The sequence below is a fragment of the Oryctolagus cuniculus genome, chromosome 2, assembly GCF_051225735.1.
Source record: "Oryctolagus cuniculus isolate XC-2025 breed Fujian yellow rabbit chromosome 2, ASM5122573v1, whole genome shotgun sequence".
Classification (NCBI taxonomy): Eukaryota; Metazoa; Chordata; class Mammalia; order Lagomorpha; family Leporidae; genus Oryctolagus; species Oryctolagus cuniculus.
Genome location: NC_142868.1, coordinates 37,863,258 through 37,884,058, shown reverse-complemented (window position 1 = coordinate 37,884,058; position 20,801 = coordinate 37,863,258). Strand labels below are relative to the sequence as shown.

The window sequence follows — 20,801 nt, the reverse complement described above, 5'->3', positions numbered from 1 at the left end:
TTATTTGTTATTATAATGTTGCAAATAACTTATTTGCAAATATATGTGAAGATTCATTTCCTTTATAATGAGAATATATGCCCCTTGATTATTTGTTATTATAATGTTGCAAATAACTTATTTGCAAATATATGTGAAGATTTCTATAACAGACTTTTTGAACTGAGATTATGAGGTTCAAAATGAAATGTGTGATTTAAGTTTTATGTATTACTTAATCTCTAATGACATTGTGAAATGTCCACATATGGATTGCACTGTGATGGGGTTCTAGCTCCCTTTTATTCTCTCTAGTGCTAAGCAATAACTGCATTGTCTTGGTGGAGAGAAACATCCAATTTTAATTTTCTTTCTCTTTCTTTGGTTAATAAAGTTGTTTATTTGTGACTATTTGATAATTTCATGGGAATAGGTTTTGCTTTTTTTTCAATTGACTACTTTATTGACTCACTGGAGCCCTTTTAAAATGAGGGTTTTCATATATTGTTTGTCATGATGCAATTTTTTTTAAAGATTTATTTATTTGAAAGACCAAATGACACACACACACACACACAGTGAGACAGAGAGAGGATAAGAGCTCTTCTATCTGCTGGTTCATTCTCCCAAACACCTGCAATAACCAGGCTGGATCAGACTGATACCAGGAGCCAGGAACTCCATCTGGGTCTCGCACTTGGATGGAGGAAACCCAAGTACTTGGGCTGTCATCTTCTGTCTCCCCGGTTTATTAGCAGGATGTTGGATCAAAAGCACAGAGAGAACAGGTACTTGAACCCAGGTACTCTAGTATGGAATGAGGGCGCCCCAGGGGGTAGCTCATTTCTCTCCATGTCGCGAGTGCCTGCTGTCATGCAACTCAACAGGGCTTAAGGGCAACGTGTCAGAGCACAGGGAAGAAGGAACACAAGGACACAAGACTGCCTTCACAATGAAGATTTTATTGCTTACACACCAGGGGTTTTTGTCATACTACTTATCAGCATGCTCATTAAGGTCAATACACTTATCAGTATCAATATACTTATCAATCCATACTTATCAATATACTTAGTCCAATCTATAGCTTAACTACTACTTAACTTACTACAATAACACTTAACTATTATAATAACACTATTTCCTTAATGACTAAAGAACTACTGGAATCAAATCTTAACAATAATACTATTTTCTTACTACTCACCCATTATATTCATTAAACCACAGATCACAGTATACAGTGACGGATCTCAGATCAGTCACTTACAGGCAGGAAGTTGTGGGAAGGCTGTCACTCTGGGCAGTGGGCTTGAAGTTGCAAGTTGGACAGGGAGGAGCTGGAGAGGTCCCCTACTGAGAGGCCTGGTCAAGCTCTGTGATCAGGTCTGGCAGCGGGCTGATAAGGGGTCCAGGCGAGGTAGCATCTCCGCTGGAGTTTTGATCCTATAGTCGCCTTGTGTTGCTTAGCAAGGGGGCTAGCGAGCTGGCTCTTTAGCTCCAAATGTGTGGAGACCCAGAGGTTCACACACTGGACCCTTTATTCATTGTCGGCTTGTGCTGCTACCTGCTCCGTGCAGAGTAATGGGCTGCCCCTTCAGCTTCAGGTGTGTGGAGATCGAGATCCAGAGGTTCACACACACCAGGCCATGATGCTCGAGAGGGTGGAGAGCAGTGAAAAGGCTCTCCTTTTATCCTTGTCACTCTGAAGGGGGAGTCTCCAGTAGGGGTCCGGGTGTCAGCAATCAGTTGTGCTCCTCCCCAGAGTTTCCCAGGGTGACACCAATCCAATGCCTAGGACAGGGTGTCTCCAGCTCATTCTTGGGGTGCGTCCAATCATCATACAAGTAGGAAGGTAACTCAAGGTTATCGTCCATAGCACACATGTTATCAGACCTCCCGGGGATGTCTGTTCAGTCTGATGAGGAACATCTTTCTGGCAAGCCATGAGCTTGACTTAAGTGATGCCATTAGTCTCTGGCTTGACGTGAGTGACTCCATTTTTCTTTACTTTCACTTTGTGGTTAGTGGTAGTTTTTGACTCTAGGTTTTTCTGTGGCATTTTCACAGTTCACCTCCTTCTGCTCGTCAGGTAAGTGGTGATCTGTGACTATTTTTGGGACTCCTGTGGGATTCCCCACACTCCACCACAATGCACATACCTACGCATATTATTCTAGTGTCACATTTACCTTATATTTACTTAGGGATATGTCTTACAGATTTTTAAAAATGATCTGTCAACCTTTTATAGTTTATGGTTGCCTATCAATTAGGGCAGCTTTTTCTGCCCACAATTATAAACTCTTATTCTGTGTTTCTTTCATTGATAATATTTCTTTTTTAATTGGATGTCATTTGAAAAAATGTAATAAATGCTGCTATATACTGTGAAGTGCTTACTGTGTGACAGGTGATTTCTCTGATTTCTTTACAAACGCCAATTTGTTTAATCATCAAAAAAACCTGGTGACATTCATTATCCTCAATTTGTTACAAAATTACAGTGTAGCACAGAGAGATTAAGAAATTTTCTAGAGGTCACTTAATAAGCAGGTGTTGAATCAGGAACTGAATCCCTGTGGTCTGGCTCTTGAACCTTGCTTAGTAAACCATAATTCATCCCTCACTAATACAAATAGGTTTACTTAAGGAAACCTAAGGAATGCTATTTGAATGTTTCTTTGTTTCCCACAGGGCTTTGCATGCTGTTGGGAATGTTGCAGAAATTTAAATGCTTCTTTCTTTCATGTGAAAAGCAGAACTAAAAAAGTTGTGTAGTAACTTGAAACACACAGGAAAGCAAGCTTTTATATCAAATCCTCAGAAAAATAAATTTTAGACTTCAGAAATGAGAAGATTGTAGTGACAAAATTCCTAGATGATATAGTAAGAAAGCTTTGGTTGTGGCAGTCCTCCTTACTGTTCTCTGACATTAATAATATGCTGAATATATTAGGAATTTTGGAGGAGCAATGATCAGTGTATTTCTGATTGGAAAAAATATTCTTCTCAAGCAAGAAAAAATACAGTAATTCAATATAATACAGAAAGGCACCTACAGATCACTTGATATAATCACTTTATTTTACCAAGAAAGAAAATGAGAATCAGAGAGGAGAGTGATGTATCAATGGCACTGGGTAGTGATTATGAGGCTGCAACTCAAGTTGCTAGCTCCTGCCTTAGTGTACTTTCCACCAGCCTGTTTGGTTACTGTAAGTTCTTTATACTATGGGCTTGAGTGAAATAACTTTCAAACTACTAATTAAGCCATGCCCCGTCCTTGACATTTAAAGAAACATGTTTATGCTCTTATTAAATTACAAGAAGTATATAGCTTCAAGAGGAGAGAAGAATCCTGACCTTGTTAAGTCCTTCCTATATGGATTTGGTAGAAATTTCCAACTCAGTTTCATCTTCTATATTTAGATGCTTTAATAGCATTCAAGGTTACCATAAAAAATATTGCTGGCAGTATTTCTTTCCCCTCACATGTTGTTTTTGCTACATTGTGATATAAAAAAGCAAACAGAACAGATGAAATCCAGAACTTCTAATTAAAGAATATTTATGTGCTTAGAGAGGAACTTAACTATCATACCAGATATAATTATTCCTTAACTCTCACATTTCCTTTAATTTTGATGATACCAGAGCAGAACATTTGTTCAAAAAGAAAGTACAATGTATAAAACAAAAGTCTTTGCTTATAAATATATACAGCAGTAGACTTTTTTGTTTTTAAATTTTAGATTAATTTCAGAAGGGTGTTCAGTAATTATATGTACTATCCTCATTCACATCCTCTGGACAATATTTCCAATTCTGATGATTCTTTTAAGCAGAGTTCCCCCAAGGGCTTTGTCTTAATATTTATGAACTATTTTTTTTCAGAGAATTGGCTTTTGGGAAAGATGCTAACTGACCCCAGGGTGGTCAGAACTAGTCTTCTAACACACCTCACCTGTTTTTGTCTTTTCTTTTGAGAGCCAGCATCAGTATTTTATGGAATTACCTGTTCCTTCATCAAGATAAGAACAGTGCTCCATTTATTCATTCATACATTCAGGTATCCATCTTGTCTTTATCTGTATTACTGGCTTGGTAATTCTGGAGAAGGGAGAGAAGGAGTGAAGCATAGACTGATGAAAGAAGGCACAAGCTCACTCCAGAGCCCTGTGTGATAGGCTATACACATTCTACCACTTTTCTAGATGTGCTGCCTTTGCCAAGTGACTTAACATCTTCACTTCTCAGTTTCTCAATATTGAAAATGAGGACTAAATGCTGTGGTACAGAAAGAGGTATGGTTTAATTCATGTAATAAATATGTTAACTATTTTCATATCATTGTGTTGGATTATTATTATTTTGCATAAATAACTTTCTTTGAAATAAATGCCATTACCATTGGGTGTTTTGAACAATGGAATAACATCCTACAGAATAGTCAACAGAAGTAATTTCCTATAATTTCACAGCAATTTAAGAGTTTTCAAAAATACTGTTGTAAGCACAGAATAATTTCAGTCAAGACAATTTATGTCATAGTCATGATGGACGTTAATGTCCTCATTTGCTAAACCTCTTATTACAAGTTACATAAACAAAAAATATCTAGTGTGAAAATGAAATGTGGATGACATGAAGTGTAGTAAACTGTTCTTTGACTTTGATATACCATCTCCTGGGCAGCTTATAGAAGGTATAGAAAATGAAAATATAAACACATTTTAATAGGATTAATTACCATTTCCCAATAATGAACCTATATTCATTATATCCTTTCACTTATATTTTGCTGTAAAAGAATGATTCAAAAAAATGTACATAGAGACAACATCAGTCATAATTCACACTAAACTACTGTGATCTTTAGAATTCTTACTAAACTTTTGGTAAAAGTATGTAAAGGACTATAGTTAATTGAGAAGCACTTCAGAAGTCTTGATGAAAAGTTAGATCCTTTTCAACTTAACCATATTCTGAAAATTATGTAAGATTCAGAGTACATTAGAGACTAATGAAGAATATACAATGCAAATCTGAGGGGCAAATCCATAATTGGAAGAAATTACTACAGTGTATATAGATTTAAGATGGAGTATGTGTGAATGTGCTTCAGTGCAACCATATTCTTAATTTAGATAATGATCATTTTGCAAATGATTGTTGATGAAAATACTAGATTTAATTTTTGCTGTAGGAATATATTATTTTCTATATTTTATGGAAATATTTTCATGTTGTTTGTTATTATTTTTTTTGATAGATAAAAGAACAGAAGGACTGAGACATAGATATGCTTCTTTCTGATACTTCACTTTCCAAAGGCCTTCAACAGCCTGAGGCTGGGCCACACCAAAGCCATAAGCTCAGAACTCAATCCAGGGTTTACCCACGGGTGGCATAGACCCAAGTACTTGAGTCAACACTGGTTGTCTCCCAAGTGTACATTAGCAGAAAGCTGGAATTGGGAGCAGAGCCAGGACTTGAACCCAGGCACTCCAGTATGGGATTCAGTCATATTGAGTGACTGCTTAACTGCTATGTGTAAAAGTATTCAGTTTCTTAAGTATTTATGATTGTGCTTAACTCTTTTAGTAGCTTTGTGCATTCAACAGTTCAATTATGCTGCACCATATGGAATTGCAAAGATGAATCAATCACCTTCATAGTTTGAGATTGATGCTGTCAATTGGAGAAGTAAGTGTATCTGCATTTCTCAATCATGCCCACACTGTCAACATGGAGTTCAAGTAATTTTTGTCAAGACACTGGATGGCAGTTTATTCTGTGTAAGTACTCTGTTTAGACAGAAATCATATTCTGATAACCTTAGCTATCAAAACAAATTAACTCAGAAATAAATAAGAATACTTTCATCATGGCAAACATATTGCAAAATCTGTATACAATTTTAATGAGATTAGAACTACTCATAATGGTAGAGAATATTTGTAATTGTAAAACTGAATTAGATAATTTAGTAATTTTGAGATAACCAAATGTTAATAGTGTATATTAGAGTTACTAAAAACTAAAACACTGTAACAAGATTTCTAATGAGGTATAAGACAAAAGAAGCAACATGCTCAGCTATAAAGCAAATGTCTTCATCGATCTCAGTAACTCCTGAGAGAATGACCTTATCACTGTATAGTTTAGTAATCAATATTCCCAATGACTATATTACCAAGAGAAGGGCAAAGTATATTTTGGCATTCTCTGTTTTAAGAGACAGATTGTTTGGAGAATTCTTTCTTCACTGATAATCAGTATTTTAAGCATTAATGCTTTGTTGAATAAAGAAATTTTAGTTTTAATACAATAGTTATGCAAGCTAAAATGTTGAGAGCACGAAAGTTATTTTGTTACTTACGGCCTACCTCCTGATTCTTGTGCTATTATTCATTTCCCTCAGTAATATCAACCTTAAAAAAATAGCATTTCATGACTACTATTTTTTCACTTTTCTCCCATCAGAACCAGAAACAATTATGTGCAGTATCAAGCCTATTGTTTCCAACATTTTTGCTAAATATTTTACAAAGTTTTTCCCTCATGGAATTTATAATATATCCATGAGACTGTTAGGAACTGCAAGTTAAGCAGTGCAACATGGTACTTACTAGTATTTAAATAATCGAAAAATTATGTATGAAAAAAATTGGAAGGACATATGGAAAAATTGAATCATAATCCCTATTTCACACTTCATAAAAAACTTAACTCCAAATGGATCATAAACCTAAATATAAAAGAGAAATTATATATTTCTAGAAGTTGGAAAAGATCTTAGTTAAGTTATATTAGATTTGGCAAAGATTTATTATAGAATTCAAAGATCATGAAATATAAAAGAAGAAAATTAACACATTTGATTTCATGGAAATCAATAACTTTTTCATTTTATTTCTCTTTGTGTTCCTAATTTGGATGAATTTAATATTATTCCACTTTATCATATTTAAGCTTATTGTGGACATTTCTGTTACTTAACCATGATTTATAATGTGCTTAATCATCTTTTATAATCAATTTACAAATAAAAGATGTAAATATTAAAAGTCAAGACATAGTCTTGAAGAAAATGTTTACAAAACATATCTCTGACAAGAAACTTTATTAAAAATATATAAAGGATCTTACAACTGTTTTCACATTATGAGGGTACTTAAAAATTACCTTAAAAATGGAATTCAAGCCTGGCACCGCGGCGCATAGGCTAATCCTCCACCTGCGGCGCCGGCACCCCAGGTTCTAGTCCTGGTCGGGGTGCCAGATTCTGTCCCGGGTGCTCCTCTTCCAGTCCAGCTCTCTGTTATGGCCCGGGAGTTCAGTGGAGGATGGCCCAAGTGCTTGGGCCCTGCACCTGCATGGGAGACCAGGAGAAAGCACCTGGCTCCTGGCTTCAGATTGGCGCAGCGCACCAGCTGCATCGCTCTGGCCGTGGCAGCCATTGGAGGGTGAACCAACGGCAAAGGAAGACCTTTCTCTCTGTCTCTTTCTCTCTCTCTCTCACTGTTTAACTCTGCCTGTCAAAAAATAAAATAAAATAAAATAAATAAAAATTTAAAAAATGGTCCCTTGATACTGCAAGAAACTGAAAAGGGATTTTCAGAGAAACACTTGTGTGTATTTATCTCTGGTTTATTATCATGCTGTTTGTAAGCACAACAGTGAGCAGAGCCTAACACGTTTTTCAACTGAAACTAAAGCATGACAGTAATTGTGAACACCAAATAATGATAAGAATAGTAACCTTAAAGTAAATGGTTTAGGTTTATAATGTTAAACCTCACAGATACTGTGCATTATACATTATACACAACATATAAACAGTATATAGTTATTATATAATATATAATTAATTCTATACCTTTTTGGTGGGACTAAATGTAGGTAATATGATAGGGAAATCTAACTTGGCTTCAGTATCAACCAAATGGGTTTGTTTGGTTACTTTTGATGTATAAAATTCTTTGAATGATTAAAAGCTGAACTAATTTTAGTCCTGTGGTGAAAATGTCAGATTGTCTAACCCATAATGTTATCCTCAGCACATCATTTATTCATGCATTCCACAATCATTTCCTGACAGCTAGAGGTGTTCTAGGTGCTGCTAAAGCAGTGAGTAAACAAAAGTCCATGTCCTCATTAAATTTGTGTCTTAGGGAAGAAGACAAAAATCAATCAATTTAAAAATTGCTATGTAAATAATGTCATGTAATTACAGATATGACCAGACAAAGAATAGAATTAATGGGAGGAATTCATTTTTTGATGGGGGTTATAGAAGTGGGAATATATATTTGGACAGGCATCTGAATGAAATTGAAATATTGAGTGAATTAGAATTTTCCCTAAGATTGTTCCAGGCAGCCAACATTGATTCATTGGTGTTTGCAATAATGGTTGCCTTCAGGTGACTGGGACAGGTGTCTGATTGGAGTTGGTGAGGTGTATAAGAGAAGAAATGTCCCAAATTATACATCTTTGGGACATGCTCAGGCTGACTTGCCCCAAGTGGTGGAGTTGAAAGCATACCAGGGGATTCCAATTCAATCCCATCGAGGTGGCATGTACCAATGCCATCTCACTGTTCCAGGTGATCAGTTTCAGTTCACAGTTGGTCATGGTGAAGGGACTGGGAGTCAAAGGGAGCACATAGACAAGTCTAGTACCTGCTAACGCTAACTGATGGAGTAAATAAAGGGGAGAGTGATCCAACATGGGAAGTGAGAATCTCAGCAGACTCATAGAATGGCAGATGTCCTAAATAGCACTCTGGCCTCAGAATCAGCCCTAAAGGCATTCGGAGCTGGCTGAAAAGCTCATGAGAGTATTTCAGGCATGGAAAGCCAAGACACTCTGGCAAAAGATCTCTGCGAGTGAGATCCCAGTGGAAAGAACAGGCCATCAAAGAAGGAGGTACCTTTCTCTGAAGGGAGGAGAGAACCTCCACTTTGACTATGAGCTTGTCTAAACAAGATAAGAATCGGAGAACTCAGAGGGCTTCCATAGCCTTGGAAACTCATGACTGGAGCATAGGGAGATTACTGATGCCATAGACAGGAGTGTCAATTGGTAAAGTCAACAACAGGAGTCACTGTGCACTTACTCCTCATGTAGGATCTCTATCCTTAATGTGCTGTACATTGAGATTTAATGCTATAACGAGTACTCAAACAATATATTTCACTTTGTGTTTCTATGGGGGTGCAAACTGTTGAAATCCTTACTTAATGCATACTAAACTGATCCTCTGTAAAAAAAAAAAAAAGAAAAGAAAAAGAAATTATCAATTCCCAACTTGACTCTCACTGGGATTAAACATGACAATAGGTTTGCTCTGATTTCATCATCATTTTAAAAAATCATCTATTATTTTTCACTTTATGTTTCTGTGTGGGAGCAAACTGTTGAAATCCATACTTAATGTATACTAAGCTGATCTTCTGTATATTAAGATAATCGAAAATGAATCTTGATGTGAATGGAAGGGGAGAGGGAGTGGGAAAGGGGAGGGTTGTGGGTGGGAGGGACGGTATGGGGGGAAAACCATTGTAATCCATAAGTCGTACTTTGGAAATTTATATGCATTAAATAAAAGTTTAAAAAAAAAAAAGAAATTAGTAAATTTGTGAAAACTTCAAAAAAAAAAAAAAAGAGAAGAAATGAGGAAGAGAGCAGCTATTGACAGGTCTTTCAAAGACTTAAGCTGAAATGGGGCAGAAAATCAATATTTGTTAAATAAATGATGGAAAAGATAGTCTAGCTTTACAGATTCATTATCATGCCATTTTAAATTAATGACATTTCATAGAAGTGCGGTTATAAAATGTTTTTCGAAGCAATGAAAGTTTTTAAAATTCACATTGCTAAGTATATCTTTTGTGAAGCTGTCATACATAAATAGATGTCCTTCAAACAATAATTTTTTGAAATTATTGGTTCACATATTGTCAGATGATGTTATTCAGAAATTTCTTTTAGGATTTGCTATGACAAATGCTGTGATATAGTTTATACACATATACATGTATATATGTATATATTTTACACATACACACACATGCATATGGTGATCTTGAATTCTTTGTCCACTTATTCTAGAACTCCGGTTCTCTGATGTCAGATACAGGAATTCCAAGAGATGTCTTATTTGCTATGACAAATGCCTGTCTCAATGGGTAGCATTTTAATCTCTGAGAAAATGTTTGGATATCAGTATGGTACAGAAAAAGAAAATTTAAAAGAAATAGAGTAGGCCGGCACTGCAGCTCAATAGGCTAATCCTCTGCCTGCGGCGCTGGCACACCGGATTCTAGTCCTGGTCGGAGCACTGGATTCTGTCCCGGTTGCCCCTCTTCCAGGCCAGCTCTCTGCTGTGGCCAGGGAGTGCAGTGGAGGATGGCCCAAGTGCTTGGGCCCTGCACCCCATGGGAGACCAGGAGAAGCACCTGGCTCCTGCCTTCAGATCAGCGTGGCGGCCATTGGAGGGTGAACCAACCGCAAAGGAAGACCTTTCTCTCTGTCTCTCTCACTGTCCACTCTGCCTGTCAAAAAAAAAAAAAAAAAAAAAAGAGTAAAAACACAAGAAAAAATGAGACATATTCACAACATAAAAATTATCTGATTTGGGCCAGTGTTGTGACAAAGTGAGTTAAGCTCTGCCTGTGATGCCAGCATCCCATGTTTATACACTTTTGGCTACTTGTTTTCTGATCCAATTTCCTGCAAATCTGCCTGGGAAGGCAAAAGAGGATTGCCGAATAACTTGGGCTCCTGCCATGTGTGTAGGAGACCCAAATGGAGTTCCTGTCACCTTGCTTTGGCCTGGCCCAGAACTGGTTATTGTAGCCATTTGGGGAGTGAACCAGCAGATGAAAGATCTCTGTCTCTCTCTCTCTCTCTGACTTTCAAATAACTATATTTTTAAAATTTTATTGTATACATGCAGAACAGAAATTATAGTAGAAGGGAGTTAATATGTGTTAAGTGCTTTTTGTGACCTAAAATTTTAGCTTTACAAAATCCACTCAGATATTATTTTATTAGTGATGAAATTAAAGTGAAAAATCTTGCAACATTTTAAGTAATGGGTAGAATCAGCATTATAAAGCTTATCTCTAGCTCTGCAGTGTCTTTTTTTACATGACTTTACTATTTTTCAGATAAAAGAAAGATTGGGCCCAGACTTTGGTGAGCCCTGTGTGGCCCTGTGTGCCAACTTAAAGAATTTGAATTTTGTGATAAGAGTTTGACATAGCAGTTAAGATGCCCACATCCCATATCTGAGTGCATGGATTTGTGCCCTAGTTCCACTCCTATTGGAATCGGAGCACTCAGATTGGAACCAGCACTCTGATTTGGGACATCTGCATTAAAAGTAACAACTTAACCTGCTGAAACCTGTTGTTGTTCTTTATGAGTGTGTATTTCTGAACCACAATTTTGGTCAGAAATTTGAACATAAATGACTGTTCGCAAACTCAGAGGAGTCATTAGTTTCCTAGAATAACAGGTCTAGAACTTAATGATATCAGAACATCTGAGGTGTTGTCACTTACCCTCCGTAGCAATAGATAAAACTTTATACATAGTTTTGATGAGGAATTAATATAGAGATTACTGACAACAGTGAACATTCACAGCTATCTCTTGTTAGAATGAATACATTAATTGAAAGACTAGAAACCAAAGACACACCCACACACCTACACGCAGGCGTGTATGTACTTAACTTCAAAATAACTTACATTCTTCTTTGGGATTCTTGCTAGTTTGCACTGATTTTCCTCTTGTTTAAACAAATGGACTAAACATAATAGTCCCTTAAATTGGTTTACATCTGTATTTTCTAGAGTCAAGTGGGAATTTCAGGTTGATGTTACACATGCCATCTGCCTTATTTCAGTTATTTAAAACTGAGATAAGAAAGAAGTAGAAAAATTGGTTTTAATGATGCTTCACTTTTCTAATATTCAACCCAATTAATAGTGCCATTTTCTTTAATGATTTGCATAGCTGACCTACAGTTTTTATCGTGCAAAGCTACATGATCTTTTTTATGTAATACAGTAATTTCAATTATGGTCCTACCCCTGTCCTTCTGTGTTATTTGAAGCTAGACATAATCATTACGAAGGAATAGTACATTTTCAAGTAAAATTGGGCTATAATTTCTGCACCTGCTGTGTATATTCAGAGAACTGTCCTCCAACTGTGATGTTAACATTACATTATTTATCATGAATGTAAGTTGTTGACTTACTTCAAGTAAAAGACCAGGATTATGCCATACAGGGATAATGATGGCAGTTGTTTTCTTGTACAAAATTATTGATCTAAGTATTTCTTTAATTGTAAGAATATAAACATATGGCTGCCTACATTACCATTAGCATCATCATGATATATATTTACACATGTATACATATTTGAATGGCTCATATATATATATAAATAGTATTTAAAACTAATTTTAAAATCTTTTTGCTAAAAAGCTTTATATGAACTTCTGTTACTGATCTTAACTGTCCAGATATTCTTAATGCTGATATTTTTATTTAGTGCAATCTTCTCATTATTTCTACTGAAGATATATATACATATATATATGCACACAAGATAAAAATCTAGTAGACATAAAATATCTTACTTGTTATTAGTTTGCTGGGTTTCGGTGTCAACTAAGCATGTTTAGTTGAAAAAACTCAGGAATACCAAGTAAGTAATATGTAACTAATGGGACTAACAGAAGGATCTCTCTGTGGATCAAATGTTAAGGATGGAGGTTGGAAACACCCTGCAGACCTGTAGCCATCTGCTCCTGGTGTCTTCCAGAATGCATGCTGATCCTAGTGCTGTAGTGGCCATTGAAAGCTGAGTCATTTGCCATTCTTTTTGCTTTATGCAGCCACTACTTGTGTTAAAGAACTGAGCAGCATCAGCCCTGGTCCAAAGACTGTGAGCTGGCCGGCGCCGCGGCTAACTAGGCTAATCCTCCGCCTTGCGGCGCCGGCACACTGGGTTCTAGTCCCGGTCGGGGCGCCGGATTCTGTCCCGGTTGCCTCTCTTCCAGGCCAGCTCTCTGCTGTGGCCCGGGAGTGCAGTGGAGGATGGCCCAAGTGCTTGGGCCCTGCACCCCATGGGAGACCAGGAGAAGTACCTGGCTCCTGCCATCGAATCAGTGCGGTGCGCCGGCCGCAGCATGCTGGCCATGGCGGCCATTGGAGGGTGAACCAATGGCAAAAGGAAGACCTTTCTCTCTGTCTCTCTCTCTCTCTCTCTCTCTCTCTCACTGTCCACTCTGCCTGTCAAAACAAAACAAAACAAAACAAAGGCTGTGAGCCATCTTTGATTCCCACAGACCTTGACCAGAGAACTTGAAAGACCCTTTCCCTCATTAGACAGACCTACTGCTGATATTGCTGTGTTTAACAAGGTATATTCAAAGCTTCAAAATAATGTGACCAATTGCTCATTTCCAAAATTTTGCATATTGCATACTTTAAGAAGGGCTGCAATTACATCCCTTTTCATAGCCTTGGGACAGCAGACTCCACTTTGATGCCCTCAACCAAGACATGGCTATATCTGTTAGTATCTGCTATAATATCACCCAACATGATGTGTCTAGAGAATCTATATCCTAAGAACACCAGCAAGCCATCTGTACATCAGACTGACTTCTCTGTTTACTGCTGAACTCGTGAGAGATTCAGTGCATCCCTACTAGTCTTCTCCTCTCCTTCCAAATATATCATATTTTTTGTACAAGTGTTCATAATAGCAGTGTTTCAATTCTAATCTTTCTCTCTTTAAACATGAACAGGTATATTGCCTTTAACTAAAAAACCTGTGTTTTCTTAGGAAAAGCACATGCTTTGCAAAAGAATGTCACTTTGTGCTGGCTTAAAACTAAGGAGGATCAGCCTGAATTGTTTCTTTATGTACCAGTATGAAGAGTCATCTCTGATCCCGTATCCAGCCTCTTTCATGGAGACAAGAGGTGGATGACACTTTTTATCTGCATACATTTTTGGTTTGAGTCAGTTTCATCCTGTCTCTAGAAGTTGAAGTCCTTCACCACAAACATTCTCTGGCCAATTTTTCAGTAATTACCTCTACCACTTGATATAGATGTTCTGGTTGTTTGACAAGCCATCAGAAGGAAGATACTAAAATAAGTTAGTGGCTAGACTTCAGTTCCAGAGAAGGTCTGTGATTGGTTGAAAGTGTTGCTTTAATCAGTACCATAAAGAGACATGGAAGTTGAATTTAAAATATCTATAAGGCCGGCGCTGCGGCTCACTAGGCTAATCCTCCGCCTTGCGGCGCCGGCACACTGGGTTCTAGTCCCGGTCAGGGCGCCGGATTCTGTCCCGGTTGCCCCTCTTCCAGGCCAGCTCTCTGCTGTGGCCAGGGAGTGCAGTGGAGGATGGCCCAAGTGCTTGGGCCCTGCACCCCATGGGAGACCAGGAGAAGTACCTGGCTCCTGCCATCGGATGCTGCAATGCCAGCATTCCATACCAGAATGCTGGTTCAAATCCTGGCTGCTCCACTTCTGATCTCTTTCTCATAATGGACATGGGAAAGCAGCAGAAAATGGTCCAAGTGCTTGGGGCTCTGCCATCCACATGGGAGATCCTGATGGAATTCTAGGTTCCTAGCTTTGGCCTGGCCCAGTCTGGGACCATTGCCACCATTTAGGAGTGAACCATTAGAGTGAAGATGGATCTCCCTCTCTTTCTCTCTCTCCCTGCCCCTCCCCACTTCTCTCTCTGTCACACTGCCTTTCAAGTAAAGTAAATCATTATAAAATAAGTTTGAATAGAGAAACATAGGACATGTTCAGTAATCAACATATAGGCATGTTAAAAAGATCTTTTAATGTAGTGGTCAGCTAAATTTCAGGTAGTAACCTCTAGTTCAGCATTATATAAGCTGTTGCATTATACTAATGTTTCTATTATCATACTTTATTAGTTTATAATATAAACTATATTTTTATGTTTTAATTTTAGTTACTAAAACCCTGAAAGCTTATTGGCTTTATACTTAATTTCACATTGTAGATTTAAAATCTTACTTTATTAAAGTATTATTTACATATAGTAAAATTCATAGAGCTTATATATACAGCTTAATGAATTCTGACAGATAACCATTTCATATAATATATTACCCCATAAAAATATGAGGAAGCTTCAAAAAGTTCATAGGAAAATGGAATTAAGAGAGTGTAATTTTCCACTAATTTTGAAGTCTTTGCATTTGGAACAAATTATCACATCAGCAATTTTTTTAAAGATTTGTTTTTATTTTATTTGAAAGGGTTACAAGAGAGACGTAGAGACAGAGAGAGAGGTCTTCCATCCCCTGGTTCACTCCCCAATGGCCAGGATGACCAGAGCTGTGCTGATCTGAAGCCAGGAGCTTCTTCAAGGTCTCCCACATGGGTGCAGGGACCCAACGACCTGAGCCATCCTCTGCTGCCTTCCCAGGCCACAGCAGAGAACTGGATTGGAAGAGGAATAGCAGGGACTAGAACAGGTGCCTATATGGGATGCTGGGGCTTCAGGCCAGGGATTTAACCCTCTGCGCCACAGTGCCAGCTGCTCACACCAGCAAATTTTAACCTGTGCTTTCTATTCATTCTTCACTATAATTCTCCCTGCAAGGAAAGCCCTCTTTTGATTGTTGTTACTATAGATTAGTTTTGCCAAATCTTGGAATTCTTATAAATGGAATCTTATTGTGTGTGCTTTAACGTATTCATGTTATTTTGCTTGACAAATTCATCCATTTTGTTGCAGTTCAGTAATTCAGCTCTTTTAATTGCTAAATATTACTCCATTGTTTGAATATGTCATCATTTATTTATCCACTGATTTTAAGATAGGCATTCAGGTGGCATCTAACTTTTGTGTATTATAAAGACATTCTTGCACAATCTTTATATGGACCTCTGATTTTATTTCTCTCAGGTAAATCTAGGAATAGGTTGGTATCAAAAGATAAGTTCCTAATTATTATAGACATACAAAACAGATTTCTAAAGTAGCTGTACCATTTTTTACTCCCATGAACAAAGTATGTGAGTACCAGTTTCTCTATATCCTTTCACATGTTTAATGCTTTCAATCTTTATAAATTTGTCTAGTTTAGTGAAGTTATGGTGATATTGGTTGAGCAATCCTACTACAAAAACCTGAAGTCTAAGATGGTCCAAAATCTAAAATTCTTTTAGTCCCTATAGGATGCCAAACTGGAAATCTCCACATCTGACCTCATGTAATGGGCTGCAGTAAAAATTCAGGTATAGTGTAAGACCCTATCTAATCTCTGTATGAGGGCAGAGGGATTTTCTTCTGGTTTCTGCTATATCTCTCTTAGCTTACTCCAATTTGTAGGATATCTTTTAGCAGCAAGGTATAATGCTCTAATCTCTTTAGGTCTTTTTGTATACTGGGGTCCCAATTTGGAACTGAATCACTGGAACTGATTTCTCAGCTGTCCTCCACATCTGGGTGTCAGGTTGATTGGCAGCTTGTCAGCTTCCTACTTAGCCCTTACTGACATAGTTGATTTTTCTTCTGGGATCAGAAAGGTGATCATTAAGGCTTGAGTATCTGTCCAGGTAGGACTGTCAGTTGTGAAAATGCCCCTTATCAGACAGAAATTCCTCAGGGTTGGCTCTTTGGCCTTTAACATGTGCCAGAGGTCAGAATCAGAGGTATATGCCCCTCTTTTCTAAGTCCTGCAGCCTGTTTACAATCTCTTCTCATGCCCAATCATTCTTCTTCCACTACTACCACCTTAAGGACTCATGTGTTAGATTAATTCCACTCCGATAATTTAGGATCATTTTCCCTTTTCCGAGACCTTAACTTTAATTACATCTGCAAAGACTCGTGTTGTCATTCAAGTAACAGCCACAGGATCTGAGGTTTAGGTCTTGGGCATCTTGGGGTGACACTATTCTGTCCTCCACAAGGAATTTGGGAAATTTCTGTCAGTCAGGACCCACACGGAGGACCTAACATCTGATTGATAATTGATTTTACCTCTTTAATCTATTAGGGCTTGAAATCCTAATTGAGATCCTGTGTCTTTTAGACACTGTCCAGTAATTTTCTATTCTCTGTTATATCAAGAGTTGGCTTAACAGTTGCTACTGTGTGAGGAAAGTGGGAAAGAGAAGAAAACAAACTTGGGATAGAACTACCAAAATAAAAAGGGGTAGATGTATGTAAGGAATCTCAAAGCATTAATCCTCTTCTTACGTTCATTCTTTAGCTATTTAACTTCTTCTATCCCCTTCCATAAATTTGGACAAAATGATAATACACATACAGTTTTTTAAAACTTTTTCCCTTGGTTGAAATACAGTATACTTAAATCATTATTTTTTCTTACTCTTGGTATGTCTAGATATTTTGTTAGAGATTATAACAACTCTGTAATAAAATTTCCCCTTGTAAGTTAAGGCATTTTTCTGCTGGATAGCAACAGAAATGCTGAAACTTTTAGCTATAAATGACTCATTAGGTTGAATTTCCTCTTTACTCAATAAAGAAAACATGAATTATCTGAGTAGTTAAAATATTTTGAGTCATTTTATGATACTGCAACTAGTAATCACTTTGTTAACTATCAATTCTGGGGCTGGCGCTGTGGCTTACCAGGTAAAGCCTCAGCCTGCAGTGCTGGCATCCCATATGGGCACCAGTTCAAGTCCTGGCTGCTCCACTTCTGATCCAGCTCTCAGCTGTGGCCTGGGAAAGCAACAGCTCTGGCCGTTGCGGCCATTTGGGGAGTGAGCCAGCGGATGGAAGAACTCTCTCTCTCTGCCTTTCCTCCACTCTCAATGTAACTCTGACTTTCAAATAGATAAAATAACTCTTTAAAAAATTTCTATACCATTTCTAATATTTTTTAAAAGATTTATTTATTTGAGAGGCAGAATTACAGACAGAGAGAGGAAGAGACAGAGACGGAGAGGTCTTCCATCCAATGGTTCACTTCCCAAATCATCGCAGAGCTGGATGGATCTGAATCCAGGAGCCAAGAGCATTTTCCAGGTCTTCCATGTGGGTGCAGTAGCCCAACGACTTGGACCATCTTCTGCTTTCCCTGGCCATTAGCAGGGAGCTGGATGGCAAGTGGAGCAGCCAGGATTCAAACCAGTGCTGATATGGGATGCTAGCACCACAGGCGGAGGCTTAACCTACTGTGCCACAGCGCCAGCCCCATGTATCTGTTTTTAAAACAACCCTAGCATGTAAATTAAGCAGTTAATATTTCCATTTTGGAGATAAAGTCATTGAGGCTCAGTGTCACCCAGACTGATGATTTTAAACTGCTTTATCTTCTTGTCTCCAGAATCTCAATTCCCCTGCTGTGCAAGGTTGTTAAAAAATAAGAAAAAAAATTTTCTCTCTTAATATTCAGAATGTGTCTCTGTGTTCAAAAAAAGCCCTAGCCCTTTCTTTTGTATACTCATTTCCTAGTCTATAGAAGGGGCTTATGAAGTGAGGTTTTTCAATTATAAGTATATCTTACTTTCCTCACTGTCTCCACTCTCATTTGTTCCTCTAAAAATTCCAATTTGAAATTTGTCTACTTTTGGAAAGCCCTTCTGATTAGATCTAATAACAAAGTGCCATTTAACCATTTCACCAATTGAACCATTCATTTATGAAATTACTTACTATTCACAGTTTTCACGAACTTTTTCCATGAGTATTTGTACAAATCTTTATACATTATATGTAAGAAATCATAAATTGAAACCACATATACACACAGACACATCCATCCATGGTAGTCTCAATGTCATGAGAACATGTTTCAGACAAAAATGCACATGGTTACTACATAGCAAGATATTCATATAGAAGGCAAATAGCTTGCTTCCAAGTGATTTGTTCCATTCTCTGATCTTAACTGAAAAATTTTCCTAGATGGAAACTTGACCTTTTACAGATTTTTATCAGACATACTTCAAGGCCATTCTTGCATCTTTATTTTCTGTGTTAGAGAAATTTTATACAACAGTGCTATAGTTTCACTTTGTTTATTAGTTAATGCTAATTTGGAAAATAACTTCTAGTTTTCTTAATATGAAAATAATTTATTCCTATTATGGAATATGTTGGAGGTTAGATGAGTATAATAAAGAATAAATATATATATCATCTTTAATTCCATCGTATTTCTGTGATTAGTATTTTATTGGTATTTTCAACTCTTCCTTGTGCCTATGTGCTATTTATAAAAAGGAGATGATAGTGTGATGCTAAATAAAATCTGTTTTCCCCAATTTAACTAGGATGATAATTTAATATCATGAATAATCTGACATAATATAATTATATTGGCTACATGGTGCATTGTTTTCCTAGGCATTCCAATTCATTTTATCATAAATAATGCATACATATAAATCAAAAAATTGACAACATATAGGATATTGTCAAGTAGAAATAAAATATGCCTCCCATAGAAAAGAATTTTAAATAGTTCAGTTCAGGCCATTGTGCAGTGTTAGGATTTTAAAGATTTGACACTTTCTGGGTTTCTGGAGCTAAAATTAAAATGAACAAACAAGAAAACCAAAAAAATCTCAATCTGAACACAGAATGTGGATTACCAGAGGCTGGGAGGAGTCAAATGGATAAAAAGAGAGTATTATCTGAAATAGAGCAAACTGAGTATGTATTACTTATTTTGCCAAATATATTAAGATGAGGCACTAATGGGGGAAATTAAGTGAGAAGTACATGGGAACAACTTGTAATAGTATCTTAAAATTTTTGTTCTGGTGGCCAGCACTGTGGTGTAACAGGTAAAGCTGCCACCTGTGGTGCCCACATCCCATATGGGCAGCAATTCAAGTCCTGGCTCCTCCACTTCTGATCCAGCTCTCTGCTATGGCCCAGGAAAGCAGTAGATCATAGCCCAAGTCCTTGGGCCCCTGCACCCACACGGGAGATCCGAAGGAATCTCCTGGCTCCTGACTTTGGATTGGCGTAGCTCCGGCTATTGCAGCCAGTTGGGGTGTGAACCATCCAATGGAAGACTTCTCTCTCTCTCTCTGCCTCTCTTTCTCTGTGTAACTCTGTCAAATAAATAAATAAATCTTTAAAAAAAGAATCCTTAAAAAAATAAAATAAATTGTTCTGTAAATTTAGAATTACAAATGAAAAAAGGAAAAGTAAAAAGTAAAATAAAATTTTACCCTCAACAATGCGGATGCTTTTTCACATTATTGAAGCTTTTCATGAAGCACCAATTAATGGTTATATATGTTCTATGAAAATTAAAATAACTGTATACTTTGGGTTTTACTTAAAATAATAGAATTATTTTAATTAAAATGATTTTGAACATAATTATTTTTTTCATGTACTTAATTACTTAAAATCACTGTTACTGGTATAAGAAAAGATACTGACTTTTTAAACTTTTGTCATATTTCCAGCCATTTAAAGGAGGTTTTTATCATTAGTTTTTCAGTTGATTCTTTGAAAGTTCTCACTTTCTTTTTTTTTTTTTTTGACTGGATTCTTTTTCTAAAATTTCTTTATTAATATAAAGAACAGATTTATGAATTTTGTTGGCACAATTCCACAAAGACAGTCACACTTCCCTCACTCCACTATTCTTCCCAATACCCTCTCTGCCTCCCCTCTGTTCATCAGTTTTCAAAGATATAATTTTAATCCACTCTATATTCATAGGCTTAATTTGTCACTAATTATAATATTCAACAACTAAAATATAGGAAGACCACTGTTCCACAG

The 20,801-nt window shown here is 37.0% G+C and overlaps 1 protein-coding gene across 2 annotated transcripts in view; it reads left to right on the top strand.

Annotated features, from left to right (window-relative positions):
- Positions 1–20,801, top strand: part of KCTD8 (potassium channel tetramerization domain containing 8) — a 281,769-nt gene that overhangs the window by 90,182 nt on the left and 170,786 nt on the right. The window lies entirely within an intron of this gene.